Source organism: Dendropsophus ebraccatus, chromosome 12 (genome assembly GCF_027789765.1).
Source record: "Dendropsophus ebraccatus isolate aDenEbr1 chromosome 12, aDenEbr1.pat, whole genome shotgun sequence".
NCBI lineage: Eukaryota > Metazoa > Chordata > Amphibia > Anura > Hylidae > Dendropsophus > Dendropsophus ebraccatus.
This window is the reverse complement of record NC_091465.1, coordinates 77,162,420-77,178,490: the sequence shown is the minus strand read 5'-3', so window position 1 is coordinate 77,178,490 and position 16,071 is coordinate 77,162,420. Positions and strand designations below refer to the sequence as shown.

General features: G+C 44.3%; 1 protein-coding gene across 4 annotated transcripts in view; it reads left to right on the top strand.

The window, feature by feature from the left end:
- The window catches only part of LOC138768972 (chemerin-like receptor 1), a 97,809-nt gene that overhangs the window by 35,064 nt on the left and 46,674 nt on the right, over positions 1 to 16,071 (top strand). The window contains exon 2 of one of the 4 annotated variants that reach the window (XR_011359193.1): positions 12,893 to 13,042. The exons of 1 other annotated variant lie outside the window; for it this stretch is intronic. The gene's annotated coding sequence lies outside the window, so the exon portion shown is untranslated. Of the gene's footprint in view, positions 1 to 2,436; positions 2,466 to 4,434; positions 4,457 to 12,892; positions 13,043 to 16,071 lie in introns of those variants that run through there. 2 more of the 4 variants (XM_069947081.1, XM_069947083.1) reach the window with 2 other exon arrangements.

The window sequence follows — 16,071 nt, the reverse complement described above, 5'->3', positions numbered from 1 at the left end:
GGATTGGTCAAGGAGCTGGCAATAACAACTAGCTTAATAGCCCTATTTCACGGAAACATTATCGTTCATAGACTCGCTCCAACGACCGCTCGTTAACGAGCACTTAACGATTTTTTTAAGCGAACGATAACACATAATACGTGTGGGAACGTGAACGATATCTGTAGTGTAACGATTTTTTTGCAGTCGTTACATCATTACATGGTCGTTTAAAACGTGGGGAAATGTAGGTAGACATTTCAAGAACGACTGAAAGATTTTTTATTCAATGAAAAGATTAGCGAATTATTGATGAAAGACCAACGATTTTTTTTTCGACATGTTGAAAAAAAATAGTGAACGACTCAACGACGATTTCGCTGTTGTCGTTCGCTCGTTTACAGCTATTCCACAGAACGAATATCGTTAACGAGCGGTCCTTTGAACGATTTTATGAACGATAATCGTTCGAAAAAGTTCAGTGGAATAGGGCCTTAAGTGTCTGCAGCCCAGAACAAAGTTAGCAGGAGAAACAGCTGGGTGTGGTGGAATCCAATTAACACAACAAAGAGTAATCTAGAGCCGTGTTTACACCAGTTCAGTGCAAAATACTGGTCAACAAACCATCCCCTGATGAACTTTACGGACAGAAGATGGTGCTGAAGCCAGAATGGGCACAGATGTTCCATGATATCTGCAGTTGGAGTTAAAGAAAAGGTTTCATCGGTTTTTATGGTAAACATATTTGGCAAGAATTTTTGGTGATTTTTTTTCAGAATTTTCTATTTTACTATGTTTACTATAATTCTAAAATCTTGCAGTTTTCATTCTCACCACTAGGCCTAAAACAAAGCTGAGATATCTTGTTTTGCCTGTGATGATAAGGAGGAGATTGCAGTAAAGTGATCCATACAGCACTAGAGTACAGGGTGAAACCACACTATAATGAAGCTCACAGCTCAGCTTCCCCCTCCGTGTGGAATAACCCTAACCATACTTGCAGTCAAGAAGCAATCTTACCCCAAGTATGGGGCAATTGTTTGTTTTTTGCCATACTCTGGTAGGGTTTTTTAATTAAACCTGATAGACTTTTGATCAGCTATACAACCAAGTAGCTTAACTGATACCCTGTGGATCGGTCATCAATAATAACATTCTATGTGTCCTACCTGAAGAACAAGAGTGAAGATTCCTTTTTACCACCAGAAGAGTATCCATTAAAGAAAAAAAAAAAACTTACTTGATGACCTATGTCTAATAAGTTTTTGGGTTAGCTGACTCCACATAAAAGGTTCATATGGATTTTTGTTTTACAAGTTTCTATTTCATTGACCAAAGTGTGACTCTTCATAACACCCACCTGCAGTTCTTAACCTCACACCTTATAAGAGTTGACAGGTACATGAGCCATCAGTGAACAATACAATGTCCTGAAGTTCAGCCAGTTCCTGCCTCTCCGGCCTATAATCTCCCCGGGTCTGTAGGGTCATTGCTGGCAGGTTTCATATCAGGAAATTGGGAAGAGAAGTGAACCGGTGCAGTGAACTCCTATTATTAAAGCGGCGACCTTTAAACACAGACTGGAGAATGGCAGATGGAAGAGACAACTATATATTACTAGAAATATTTCCTGCGAGCACTGCACAGAACAGGTGAAGGTCATCAGCTGTGAGAGTCACGAGAGAGGAAGGGAATCTGTCATAGCTGGAGAAACCCACTATAAGAAGTGCTCACAATGCAAAATTACTTATAAGCGGAATACCAAGCGAGAGCTGAAAATCTAGCTTTAACTCACAAAGGAGGTCCACACCCCACCCTAAAAGTTATACCTACCTAATCTCTTGATGGTCAACTTGCAGGCCTCTCTTGCCCTGAGATGTAGGACTGCATGTTTTCATGACCCTCCCAGGAACCGGTACAAAGAATACTTTTCTGTACAAGTTTTTGTGTAGGTTATGAAGCATATAGAAGCACCATGGTCAATCTCCAGATCAGGTAAATATAACTTTTTGATCAGGGTGTGGAACTTCTCGCCAGGCAAAAGTGTACTATAATTACAAAAAATTCCTTTCCCTCCTCTGAGCAGTTGTATATTTATATTACATATAGTTTTCAGTCTAATATGTATATTTCAGGCACTGGCGCAGCTACCATGGAGGCAGACCATGCAACTGCTACGAGGCCCATGCGGCAGGGGGGCCTGTTGTCCCCCTGGCAAAATGTGGTCTACCTCCATAGGAGCTACAGCTCACAGCACCTACATCTGTCACCACTGACTTCCTGCCCTGCCAGTCTCTCTGGTGGCTGGAGGCAGCATTGCACCTCCAGCCACAAGAGCCCCCCCCCCCCCCCCCTACATGCACATACTTACATGACGCGGCGCAGTAACTCTGCGTTTGTTCTCCCAGCTCCTCAATGCATCATTGACATCAATTGTGCACCGGGAATCTCTGAGAATGGAATGCCACAGGACTGCATTGGGTAATGTGAGTATGAGGGGATGGGGGGTTTCATGGGGGCCCCCATACAGATTCTTGCTATGGGCCCCATGAATCTTAGCTACACCCCTAATTTCAGGTCTGTGTTTCTTTCTGTAAATGCACATTCTCCTTCACCAGGGCTCTTCCTGGTGCGTTGTCAGAGCTGGGACATGTGCTAGAGTAGAGTAAGTAGTAAAATACTCAAGCCCTTATTACAGTCGAGAATTTTTAATGCTTGAATGGTCGACTTGTGTAATGAGCTCCATTGAAATCAATGGGAGACTTGAGCGTTTTTCCAGTTCCTGGTTAATGTAGGAAATTTTAACTCTGGAAATAATATTCCTTCATTTTTTTTTTTTTTTATTTTACATAAATTGTGTTCCCTTAGGGGATGTTAAAACATAATATACAAACATTAGAATGAAAAAATGTAATAGCTTTATGCAAAACCCATTACAAGTGAATGAAGATAAAAAAAAAAACGTACAATTGCCGGCATTCCCTGCATTTCCCGCCTCATTTGTACGAGTTAAGCCTAAAGCTTTTACATTTTTCTGTTCTAAGTTTCATATATTTCAATTACGCATCCTCTCAAGGAATGAAATGTACTATTTTTTTTTACGGAACTATAACTGACTGATAAGTATTGTTCGTCCAGCAGTTATTCAAGCAGCGTCCGAGCATACTCACATAAATTGGATTCCTAACAAGTTTATCACATTGTATACCGTACAGGGGCGTAACTAGAAATCGCTGGGCCCCATAGCAAACATTTGATTGGGGCCCTTCCCCCACCCCCAACTGACCACTAAGACGTCATCAGGACGCTCATCAGGAGTGCAAGTGGTTAAAGGGTCATTTGCAGAACCCAGGAGACCTGCTCAGCCACCGAGTGATGCAGATGATGACAGCTCAGGGGGTCCTATGTATTGCAGGAGCCGCCACTGGGCCCCCTGATGCATTGGGCCCCGTAGCAGCTGCTATGGCTGCTTTAGTAGTAGTTACACCCCTGATACCGGGCAAAGCATAGTCTGCCTAGGTCTGTGCACCATGTATAGCAGCCACTATAGCTTTCATATGAATAATTTTGGGGAAAGTATGCTACTTAGCTAAAATGGGAATTAAGTGAGCACTACTGAATTGTATGGTCAAGAAGGGATAGAGACCTCATTGAATTCTTCGCCCAGGGTCATCCACCGACCTTGGTCTGACCTTGGGATCTATTGTTCACCAGGCTGCAGGTGTTATGCGACCTCTGTTCCCTCATTAGTCACACCTGTTCTGTTTCTTACATTTGATACACAGCGTGTGCCTGTCCATCTCTTCTCCCTGTCCTTTTTCTCCCCGTGCTGCTTCACTTGCCTCGGAGCTATACATAGATCAGGTACACATCATTCCATCCCGAAGAACAGTGCCGCACGCTGCCAATTCCTCTCCTGCTGCGTCCAGCATGTTCAGCTCTTTGAAAATGAGTTGATAAATACAGGAGGGTAAACTATTGTTCGTCGGCCAATTAGGACTGAAGCTTCCAGGGCTGCCGCTTGGACATATATCACAGAGGCGGAATGCCGGCCTAGATTGGAGGTTTATTACATGTTTATATAGACTGCTTCTTCCCTGGCAGGCTGTTTCCAGCCGAAGGGAACTTATAAGACTGTACACAAATGTGAAGCGCGTTTGGAGCGTGATGATTGCCAGCGAGCTGATGATGGATCTGTTATTGTTTAGGAAATACTTCGACTCAAGACGTTTTTTTGGATTTACAATCAGGGCACGGAAATGAATCTGCCGTCGCAGAAATTGGCGGAGAGCTGTTTGTTTTAGAGGAGGATTAATATAAACGGAACAATTCCTTTCACTGACGGACTCTAGATGGGGGATTTCATAGGGAATTATATGTCATTTTAGAGTCAATAATATTATAAAAGGGATGAGCATCAGAGAGACGTTGTTAGAAACAAGGAGAATTTCAGGTGGAGGGTAACGTAACGCCTCGAGTCAGTTTTATTAAGATTTTCCGCATACTTTTTAAATGCTCTCTGTTGCTTTAAACCACTCTCTCCCATGTTATAGTCTATGTAATATCTAACATATTTGTGAATCATTTCATTTACTAAAAATGATTCTTTACCCCCAGAAAAACTGCTCTAAAGCCTTGTCCGATAGGCGTCTCCCTTCCCTAAATTGTGCCCTCCACTGCCCATTGTAAAAGGAAATCTATCTCTAGTAACACCTAGATGAGGACAAAACACAGGTGGGGGCTCAGCATGTGCTGTGTGTAGGAAAGAGAAAAAGACTAGACTATATACCTGCAAGCTGAGCCTGTCTGCCTGCTTAAGATGATCCACACTGCTCCTGAAATGTAATTTCAATTTAGGCTTTCCTCACATCACTGACCACCCATAAAGCTCTGGGCAGCTGTCTCCAGTGTACCTACTACTGTATATCCACAGTACTACAGTAAAATCTGCCTCCTCCTCCTCCTCCTCCTCCCTAAGCAGATTAAGTTCAGTGCTAGTGAAAGACCTTCCTTGCTGTGCTACTTTTTCCTTTTGCTCACATAGAACTTTGAAAATCAAGCGCACCATTAACCCCTGGTCGTGGTGAATCATAGACGGGATACCCTTTGTGTATACACCAATAACATGGACAAATTGAGTGAGTGAGCTGATCTATTGTATTGGCCTGAACCAGAGGGTCTTGCAACTGGGTTTCACCATTTTTTTCTACAATTCTATACGACTATTCAAAGTCTCTGTCCAGGTCCAGGGTTTATAAAGGCTGAGACCCAGAAAGAGATTTATATCCAAAGTTCTTCAAGCTGTATGACACACTGTGTACATATACCTAGCATACCAGGAATGATGACACAAGTGCCCCCCCCCCATTTATTTTCATATCTGAGAAGGCTCCGAGATGTAACTTGAATTCTATGGGCCTTCCTCTACCCTTCATTGTAATGGTGCCTTCTTGGTGGAAAATGGACCTGATGAGGAGAGCATTTACTCTTTTAAAATGTGTAGTCTTAATAAAGGACCTTTGGAATTGATCATTGGGCCCTTGGGGCACCAGGGCCTGGGTGCAACTGCAACCCTTCCAACCCCCTAGAATGGAGATCATCTACATAAAGTATCTTTCTCCAGGAGGACTAACATGGCTGTGGCACCCGCTCCCAGGGCTCCCTTGTCCAGGCGGATGCCAGAGCCCACAGGCCGGGGCCTGGTGCTGACTCATTTTTGGCCTCTCGAGAGATTTAAAGGGAAGTGCACCCTTAATTGCTTAATTGCACTAAAGCACTTCCTAAATTACTGCCGCTGTCCTGATCCTCCCATTGGAGCCTCTACATTTGCCACCCTTAGTACTGTGGTCCCAGCTTTCCTTCCGTCATGGTCCCAGCCCTGGTTCCACCTGTGATTCCTGCTGTGGTCCAGCCTGCCCGCCTACGTGTCTCCTGCTGCCCCTTGCCCGCCGCCGCTAGCAAGCCAAGCCAGGGATATTGACCTGGAGATCCCTGCCTCAACAAGTCCATCCTACCTTGCGGTGGGTCTGGTTAAAACCAACAGCCCCTTAGACTCCCACTGACTTGAATTGGCAATGTAGAATTCTTCATTTTCCTACCGGTGGCGATGTAGGCAGCCTGGACACCGAGCTCAGTCCCCACTCTCATAGTCTGGCATCCTCTGTATTATTGCCTGCTATTATTTTCATCACTAGGTATTTATAGCAATAAACAGTACATTGAAAACCTATTAGATCTGCAGCGGATATTTGATAAGCAGAATTCTTTCTCCAATGATTCATAAAATGCTCTTCACGTCAATACATTTATAGCACAGGGCACACGATGTATCTTTGCCGGGTAACCTGGAGATCTCAGTTTTTTCTGTTCTTAGTCATTACGGATGATCTTTGTTCTATGCAGCCATTTTCATTGGGCTTCTGCATTCAGAGCTATGAGAGTAGAGGAAACCTGCAGGAGACCGACCCCAGAGACTTGATTTAAAGGAACTTTAGAAGGTTGAGTGCTTTAGAGCAAATCCATTAGCAGGTGTGCAGGTGCTGCTGGGTGAGTGCCTCTGGGCTGTATGATTGGTTTGTAAGCTAGCATAGTTTATCACTTAAAGGGATACTCCAGCAAGGGGAAAAAAAAACTTTAAGTGAACTGGTGTCAGAAAGTGGCAGAGATTTTATATTTGCTTCTATTAAAAAATCTCTCCAGTGTTTTAGTTCTTATCAGCTGCTGTATGTCCTGCAGAAAGTGGTGTATTCTTTCCAGTCTGACACAGTGCTCTCTGCTGCTACCTCTGACCATGTCAGGAACTGTTCAGAGCATCAGAAAATCCCCATAGAAAACTTGTCCTGCTCTGCAAACTGGAAAAAATACACCAATTCCCGCAGGACATACAGCAGCTGATAAGTACTAGAAGACTTGAGATTTTTTTTTATTGAAAAATGGCACCAGTTGATTTGAAAGAGAAAGAAATTTGAACAACCCCTTTAACCCCTTCCCTTGTGGAATGCAAGACAGTCAGGATCGGTAAGGCAGTATTTATTTAATAATATTTTAACTATTTTATAGAAGTATACAGTCCACTTTGCTGTTACTGGTATATACCGCAAAATTTTTGCTTCCAAAAAATGCGCTAGGTTTTATTGTCAGGGGATGTCTTATTTTTCCATGAAGAAGAATTCACATGTCACATGCACAGTACGACATGGCGGCTTCCAGCCAACAGGGGGAGCTCACCACAGAACACTTGTACAGCACAGCAGGGACAGTGTCTGGTATGGCAGCAGGCGATGGAATAATGGTAGAGTGTGTGCAGCTCTACATCTCGAGGTAGGAGACAGCCGGGATGGCGGCAGGTGCGGGCCTCGTGATGCCTGGCCTACACACTTACAAGAGACTTACAAAGGGAACGGTTTGTTGAAGTCAGTAATGCTTATGCAAGTGGCTGCACAAGGGAACATAAGGTTGGAGGCAGGAGACAGTCTTCATTTTTCTGCTCTACAACAAACAGTGAAGGTAGGGGACTACGGCGACGGGCTAAAAAGAATCAGAGCTGCATGCCCTGGTGTTCTGTTCGGCGGGCACACTTCCAAACAAAAACTTTGCTAGGTCTTACTTTCAGAGGAGGCCTCATACTTAGCAATTCAGCAAAACCTCTACTAGGTCTTATGTTCGAGGAGATGTCAGATTTTGAGAGCGAAAACCATTCTTTCTTATCATTTTCAATGTCAGTTTTAGCCTAAGGCAGCAAAGATGGTAGAACTGGCCCGGTGCCAGAGGCATAGTACAGTGACATACAGAGGTAGTACAGTGTATTAGAGCAGCGATTGAGAATATAGTCAACTTCTCGGAAACAAATGTAAAAAGAACAAAAACAAAATAAGCAACTTCTCTGATTGAAAAAGCAGATTGGACTCCTCTCCTCTCAGATTGGCAACCCTGTGATAAGGTTGTTTGATGCTATGTCCATTATGTATGTGAGTCTAATAGGCCAGAGGGGCCTGTCAGTGGTTTATAATAGGGTCTTACCAGTGTTGGACTGGCCCACCAGTGGACCGGAGAATCCTCCGGTGGGCCCCCAGCTTTAGAACCTGCACTAACACTGACTGACGTGTTGTTTCTCACTGGTTCTTTATTATTGGGCCCCTAGGATCATTTCCTCTGGTGGGCCCCAGATACTCCAGTCCGACATAGGGTCTTACAGGTTTCACTAAAGAATTTCCAAGAAAGGCTCCAATAGAGATGTGAACATAGCCTAATATCCTCCATATGCAACCAGTCTAAATCCATGTAAATGTATGCAGCCTATTCACAGGCTTATACATAAGTAAACACCTCCTTCCCATATAGCCAGAGCCCTCAGGGACTCACTTACAATAAAGGAATAAGCAATATAACTTATCCTGTTCATTTATATGAAAACAACTTCCTAATACTATAGACCTCCATAGAGATGGAACTGAGCAAATTGTACATAACGTTATATAAGTACCTAGCGGGGGACATCTCGTTCATAGAGAAACGAGTGGGCGGAATAAAGCAAGTATCCAGAGCTCTCCATAAAAGCCTCATTATTGATGATATGAAGGTTACGGCGCGGATTGTTCATGTGTTGTGTAGTCCTCCATATACCGTAATCACTCTGTATAACAATGTATAACAATGCTATTATACAGCTCCGTGAATAATTCGCTTGCATTGAATGACTCGTATAATCACCGGGTGCACGTACAACGTTTTATCACTTTCTAATGAAAGGGAGTCCATGTAGCTGGAATTACTATAGCAACATCGGAGAACTTGAAGTGTGTTTACTCTCAGCTTCTCCGCCTCGGGGTAAATCGATGAGCAGTGCTCTTTTTTCTTCTTTGCATAGTTTTGGAAACTGTAGGGTTAATGGAGCGTACTTTGCTTTTTTCCATGTTGGTCTTAGAGTAATTGACCGTGCAGTAGTCTGAGCTCTTCAACTTGAAGAGCTCAGGCTCCATACTTTCCTTCCATACTTCTTTTTATTCACTACTTACTGGAGCATTCTGGGGGATCTTCCTTCTTTGCAGTGAAATAGATAACACAATAGGTCGAATTTTCCAATGCTTTGCCCTTTTGACTTGGTATAGAGGGTCTGGAAAGGCTTAGGCTTGGCGTATTGGGTCTCTATTGGTAAATATTTCACTCCGGTTGTCATCTTCTAGGGTTGTTTGATTATGGTGGAGGTAGGCCTAGCCTAAAGCCTTGTGGGACCAAGTAAGTGATGACATAGGCCTTGCCTTAGGGCCCTATTACATGGAAAGATTATCGGGTGAAAGTCGTTTGAATTTAAGCCATAATCTTAGCGTATGTAGGCGACGATCAAATGGCTGAAAAAAATGTGGTTGTATGTGGTTGATCGCATCTTTTGAGCTGACCATAAAATCATCGTTAATCGTTCAATGATCGTTCGCAAATCTTTTGTGTATGTACACATGGTTCATTCGTTATTATGATCGTTCAAATACTAGAGTATAAAAATGATCGTAAGGTGATTTCAGGTCGTTCACAAAATCGCTCGTTTGCAATCGTTTATCGTTAATCGGAGAAAACTAAAAAAACGCAAGGTAGTCGAGCGAAGATCAGTCTTAGGGCCCTATTATACTGTGCAGGCAACGATCGAAAAATCGTTCATATGTTGATCGTTGATTTAGATCTAAACCTAAAATTATTGTTAATCGTTCGCTAATCGTTCGCTGTAATTCCACATTCGTTCGCTCAAGTTCCACATTTTTTCACTAATCGTTCAGTGTAATTGCACATGGTTCATTGTTTTGCTGGGATCAGAAGGAGTAACCGATCATAGTAACGATCACAATAACGATCATAGTAACGATTGCAATAACGAACATAGTAATGATCGTAACTAACGACTATCGTTCTGTGTAACATGGTGAACGATTTCAGGTTAACGATAAACAATCTTGTTTGCGATGGTTTATCGTTATTCATTAATCGTTTAAAATCGCTCAGTGTAATAGGACCCTTAGGCACTTTGTCCTACTGGGGATCAGTCTCTTGACTCTCTGTAGACTGTCCTAACTAGAAAGTTGACCCAGGGGACGGTTACCCTACTTTTGGGTCTAGCAATGCATCTTTATCTAGAGTCTCTCTGTCTGGAAGGGTTAAAGGGGTACTCCAGCAGGGGGGGGAACTTTTTAGCTGGCACCGGGGACGAGGTGGCTGAGGGAAAAGGCGTCCACTCACCTCCCTGGATCCAGTGGCGGGTCCCGCATCGTGGCGCTCCGGTGCCCGGTTCCCGGAGGCTTCCGGGTGTCTGACACGGGCCTGAGACGTGACGTCTCAGGTCCGCTCAGCCAGTCAGTGAAGGAGGCGGGATCTGAGCGGACTTGAAACGGATCCCGCCTCCTTCACTGACTGGCTCAGCGGAACCTGAGACGTCACGTCTGGGGCCCACGTCAGACACCAGGAAGCGATGCGGGACCCGCCGCTGGGGAGGTGAGTGGACGTCTTTTCCCTCAGCCACCTCATCCCCGGTCCCAGCGAAAAAGTGCCCCCCCACTGGAGTACCCCTTTAACCAGGTCTAACCTCCTTTTGATGAGGACAGTGTAGACAAAAAAGAGAGGAAAGAAGTGTAGTTGGTGAACTTGTGTGTGAGGTACCTGTGAACAATGAACATAGAAAAAAAACATAGTTAACCCTTTATCGTTCAGCTGAAGTTGGATTCAGCCCTAGGGAGTCCTGGAAAACATGGATACAGCCATATGGGTTCACACTACGTATATTTCAGTCAGTATTGTGGTCCTCATATTGCAACCAAAACCAGGAGTGGATTAAAAACACAGAAAGGATCTGTTCACACAATGTTGAAATTGAGTGGATGGCCGCCATTTAATGGCAAATATTTGCTGTTATTTTAAAACAATGGCTGTTGTATTGAAATAATGGCCGTTATTTACTGTTATATGGCGGCCATCCACTCAATTTCACCATTGTGTGAACAGATCCTTTCTGTGTTTTTAATCCACTCCTGGTTTTGGTTGCAATATGAGGACCACAATACTGACTGAAATATACGTAGTGTGAACCCAGCCTATTATATAGACTGTATTCTTGTTTTCCTGGCAGTCCTAAGGCTGTATCCAACAGCCACCGGGAGTCAAATGCAGAGCTTTCAGATTTAGCCATACCCAATAGTTCAGCAAGTTCAAACATCACTAATAAGGAGTCCATAGCATTGAGTTTGGTTTATATGACATATTAATGTATATGGATCCTAAGTAAAATTCCTTTAAAAAAAAAAATCTACAGTGGACAAGGCCGGCCACCTCACCTATAAGGGCCATGGTGACTTCAATGGGCCTCGTGTAAGAAAAAACATTTTTGTACTCACCAGAAGTTTTCTTGTTCTGTTTTTGAAGTTTCTGTTCAAATCTTCCTAAGTTATCTTGGTCTTCTTACAGATGCTGCTTGACATACACTAATGGCAACCATTACGGAGTTATTACATTGTCATCCAGGTTTCCAAAGACTCCGAATGGCTCCTTAGTCTGCATTATTATGACGATACACCCCATTCCATTTCCTTGTTGTCTTCTTATTGCTTGTATTAGTGTCACGGTAATACTCCAATGCTCTTCACACATCAGAAAGATCGGGATGAACATAACCGTATGACTATGCCATACATCACAGTAGTGTGGTACATGATATTGTGGGTAGATATAGACAAAGAAGAATATATGTGATTATCAGCTACCGTATTGGCTGCAATCTACCGAACCCTTTCCTCCTTAGGATCTGACACTAATATTACACGTTCTTTCTTGGTAAGACGACTGCTTACTTTTGTGGCATATTAATTCTTTTCTCTACGCTTCGCCAATTTATCAAACAGGACGGATATATCTGCAGCAAAGCAAAAAAAGTGAAAGGATTAATAGACTGTCAAAAAGAAAGACTAAAAAGTTCAGTTCATTATAAAAGGCTCCATAATGGAAAGCAGCATGAATGATGTGCGGGACAAAATATTCGGCGTAATTTACCGTATTTTACTGCCAGATCCAGAACTGTGTGTCTGTGATGAAGTGTTTTATTTCTTGCTTTTCATAGATATCTGGTGTTGCTTCTGTGGATGAGCATAGTACCTTGGGGCCCCCAATCAGGGGCATAGCTACTGGGGTGCAACCTGGGCATAAGCTAAGGTGCAGACTGCTGGAGGGAACCAAAATGCCACATGGTGTTTAGAGGCAGGGCTACTATGGCTGTGCCCCAACAGCTGGGGGAACACAAAGACCCCCACTGAAAGGAGAACCCGGATTACGAGTAGGACCTTACCTCTCCCCATGCCCGCAGTGGGCGGCTGGACCGGCTTTGGGACCACCGCTGGAAGGCATTTTTTACCTAAGTTGTGATGCCTGTCCTGGTTGATGGACTGGCCGCTCAGCCAATCAGTGACTGGAGCGGCTTTTCGCCCTAGTTACTGACTGGCTGAGCAGCCAGTCCATCAGCCGAGTCGTGACTACTCGTTACCAAATTCCCCTCTGCCGCTGCCAGCTGATGGATTTCATAAATAAAAGAACTTCTCCTTTAAGCCCATGCTGACTTTGTGTGTTCCACCTTGACCTAACCTATTTTTATGCCAGCCAATCCAAGATATCAAGATAATTCTATGTCCCCAGTTGACAGGATACAGAGTTGAAATGAATGGCTCTAATGAGCCTAGACACGTCTTGATCCTTTATCTTAGCCTATCATGATTTCCTGAGGAAACCTAAGGACCCTAACTTAAGCCCATGCTGACTTTGGGTGCTCCACCTTAACCCAACCCATTTTTTCTCCCAGTCGATCTCCAAAGATAATCCTATCTTTCTAACTGGTGTTGACAATAAGACTCATTTTTTTATTATTATTTTCTATCTTATGTTTCACCAGAAGCAACCCATACAAGCAACCATTCAACTGCCACTTCAAGGAAACCTTCTCTACCTGTGTGTAACATTCCAACAGGTGGAAAGTGGACCCACTTCCCCCTTGTTTCGCGCTCACTGCCTGTGCTATTACATTCACAGACAGCCTCCAGCGGCAGACCGTCACTGACATGATTGGAATCTTTCAGCACAATGTCAGGTAATCGTTGCCTTTCAACATGCGCTATTGTGGTAGTAGCTCTAAACTACTCCACCAGTGAGGGTAGTCTTGTGACGCCAGAGCTAGTCCAGCACACAGGTGTGATGTTTGTTCCTGCTTTAGTGTGGCCAGTCTGAAGTGTTCCCCAAATGGTCAGTAACCTGCCGGATTGTGATGGGTGCCTTGGCCTCTTGTCACAGTAGTCTTGAATGGCAATTGACCCACCCGGACTATTGGTACCGCCACCCACAGAAAGGTGAAAAATAACCCAAAGTGTGCGGTTAGTGTGTATAGGTGCTGGTGCGGAGGAAAGGATGACCCACTGAGTCCCAGTGATATAAAAAATATAACAGCTTTACTGTACAGTCTCTTGATAGCACAATACACTTTTCTAGACAGTAAAAAAACCTTTACACAGACTTTTGTGCTTAAACTTGTTTTTGCTGGAAGAGATGCTTGAAGAAGTAGAGAAGAGTAGAGGTAGCTGTAGCAGTGCTTGAAGAGTTAAAAGTAGAGTAGGGTAGAGGACTAGAGTTTGTCAAGGGAGTCCTAACCCAATTAAGCAATGTACTCTGCTGCAATTTGAGAAAACACTTGAGAGTGAGAAGTTACTTGTACCCGTATATAGACTACTGTCTGACCACCTTCTGCCCTACAGTGTCAAGTAACTTGTCCTCCTAGGGTGGTACAAGCCCCAGTCGTGGTTACCTGGGTGAAGCTAAGCTCCCGGGGGTGTCCTAGTTACCTGCACTGCGAGATAGGATATGTAGACCTTCAGGTAGTTTTTTTCTTTCCAAGCTAGTTCCTCTTTCGTATTAGGATACTGCCATGCACCTTTTAGACTGGTTCACGGCGTGGGCGAGAATGATCCTAGACTCTTCTCCCTTTGTAGTGTTTAGTACTGCACAGTAGATATAAAAGTACTACTGAGAGAAGTGGTTGTCTCTAGCTGCATCTGTACACATGTGTTTTAGACACCACCAACTGAACTGAACTACACACTGAACTCTTGTTCGGGACAAGGGTCCTGGCAGGAGCCAGGCCCTGGTTTGGCTACAGCAGGGACGTTGGCCCTGTGTCCTTCTCCCACGAAAATCAAACTAGAACTGATGCTACACCTCCTCCCATGAAGCAACTTCCTACAGGGGCTTAGTAACCTACCCTGTGAGTGATGGAAAGGAGTGTGTGCAAGATAAAGAAAGAGATAGGCTGGAAGTAGAGAGCATCTCCTATAGGTCAGCAAAAGATCAAGGCACACATACTAACCGATTAACCTCCAGGCGGGAAAAGCACTTTCCCATGATGCCCAGAACACATCCAATCAGCAGGGATCTTGCACTAGCCCACCCCCTGTGTGAGGTCGGTATTGCTTTAAGAGGAGCGGTCACATGACCGCACCACGCAGCCTGCAGAGAGAGAGGAAGGAGGTTGTTACTGGCTGTAGTGCACACAGCTAGTGATGATCAAAACGCTGCTTGTGCTGCTGCTGCTGTTTTGTACTACAGACTACTGAGAAGATATTGTAGGAAAGGAAAGGAAAGATTAGGAAAGCGGAGAGAAGAAACAGCAAAGGGTGCACGGAACAAAAACGTGCTGTACAGATATACAAGTCCTATACTTCTCATAGTGTGTATATCACATCCGTCTTATCCTGAGAGACAAAAATACCTGGTGCAGGGGTATAGCATAAAAGTCTTTAAAAAAGTGCTGACTACTCCATGTTGACTACTGCTGTGCCTGCCCTTGCCTCCATGTTGGCTACTGCTGGGCTTTAACTGGCATCCAGGTGGACTACTGCTGTGCCTGCCCTTGCCTCCATGTTGGCTACTGCTGGGCCTTAACTGGCATCCAGGTGGACTACTGGTGTGCCTGCCCTTGCCTCCATGTTGGCTACTGCTGGGCCTTAACTGGCATCCAGGTTGACTACTGGTGTGCCTGCCCTTGCCTCCATGTTGACTACTGCTGCTCCTGTACTGACCTCCATGTTGACTACTGTTGCTCCTGCCTGGCCTCCTTGTTGACTACTTATGCTCCTGCCTGGCCTCCATGTTGGCTACTGCTGCTCCTGCCTGGCCTACATGTTGACTACTGTTGCTGATGCCTGTCCTCCATGTTGGCTACTGTTGCTGATGCCTGTCCTCCATGTTGGCTACTGTTGCTGATGCCTGTCCTCCATGTTGGCTACTGTTGCTGATGCCTGTCCTCCATGTTGGCTACTGCTGCTCCTGCCTGGCCTCCATGTTGACTATTGTTGCTCCTGCCTGGCCTCCATGTTGACTACTGCTGCTCCGGTACTGGCCTCAAATGACTATTGCTGGACCTCCACTGACCTCCAATGACCACTGCTGCTCCTTCACTGCATTTGTGACCTTTTTCCTGCATAGACCCTGTAATGGTGAGTTTCCTGCATAGACCCTGTAATGGTGAGTTTCCTGCATAGACCCTGTAATGGTGAGTTTCCTGCATAGACCCTGTAATGGTGAATTTCCTGCATAGACCCTGTAATGGTGAATATTGAAGTCTAAAAAAAAATTGACTTTGAGATATCGAAAAGATAATGATGTTACTGACATGTAGAGCCCTAAATTCAACCAAATACACTACCCCCGTATCATATAGATGCTTTAAACTATGAAATCCGAAGAAATCCAAAATTCGGTCGAACCGAACTTTCTGAAAAAATCCGGAAGTCCGGTCGGAACGAACTTTTGAAAAGTTTGCTCATCTCTACCAGTAATCGGCCAAGTGAGGCCGATAATCACTTTGTGTAATAGCGCCCTAAGTCTATCTAGATTTTAACCCTTTATCCCTCTCTATCAGACAGAAGACTCTTAAAAGGAGGTTCAGAGTTGGGTTCTGATTTCACTCTAGCATGAGCATTGCAGCTTTTCCTTTCTTTTTTTTACCTCAACAATCATCATTTCATCATTCAGAAATATAATCCCTGACCAAAATAACTTGTCCAAAATCAGACACATCGTTCC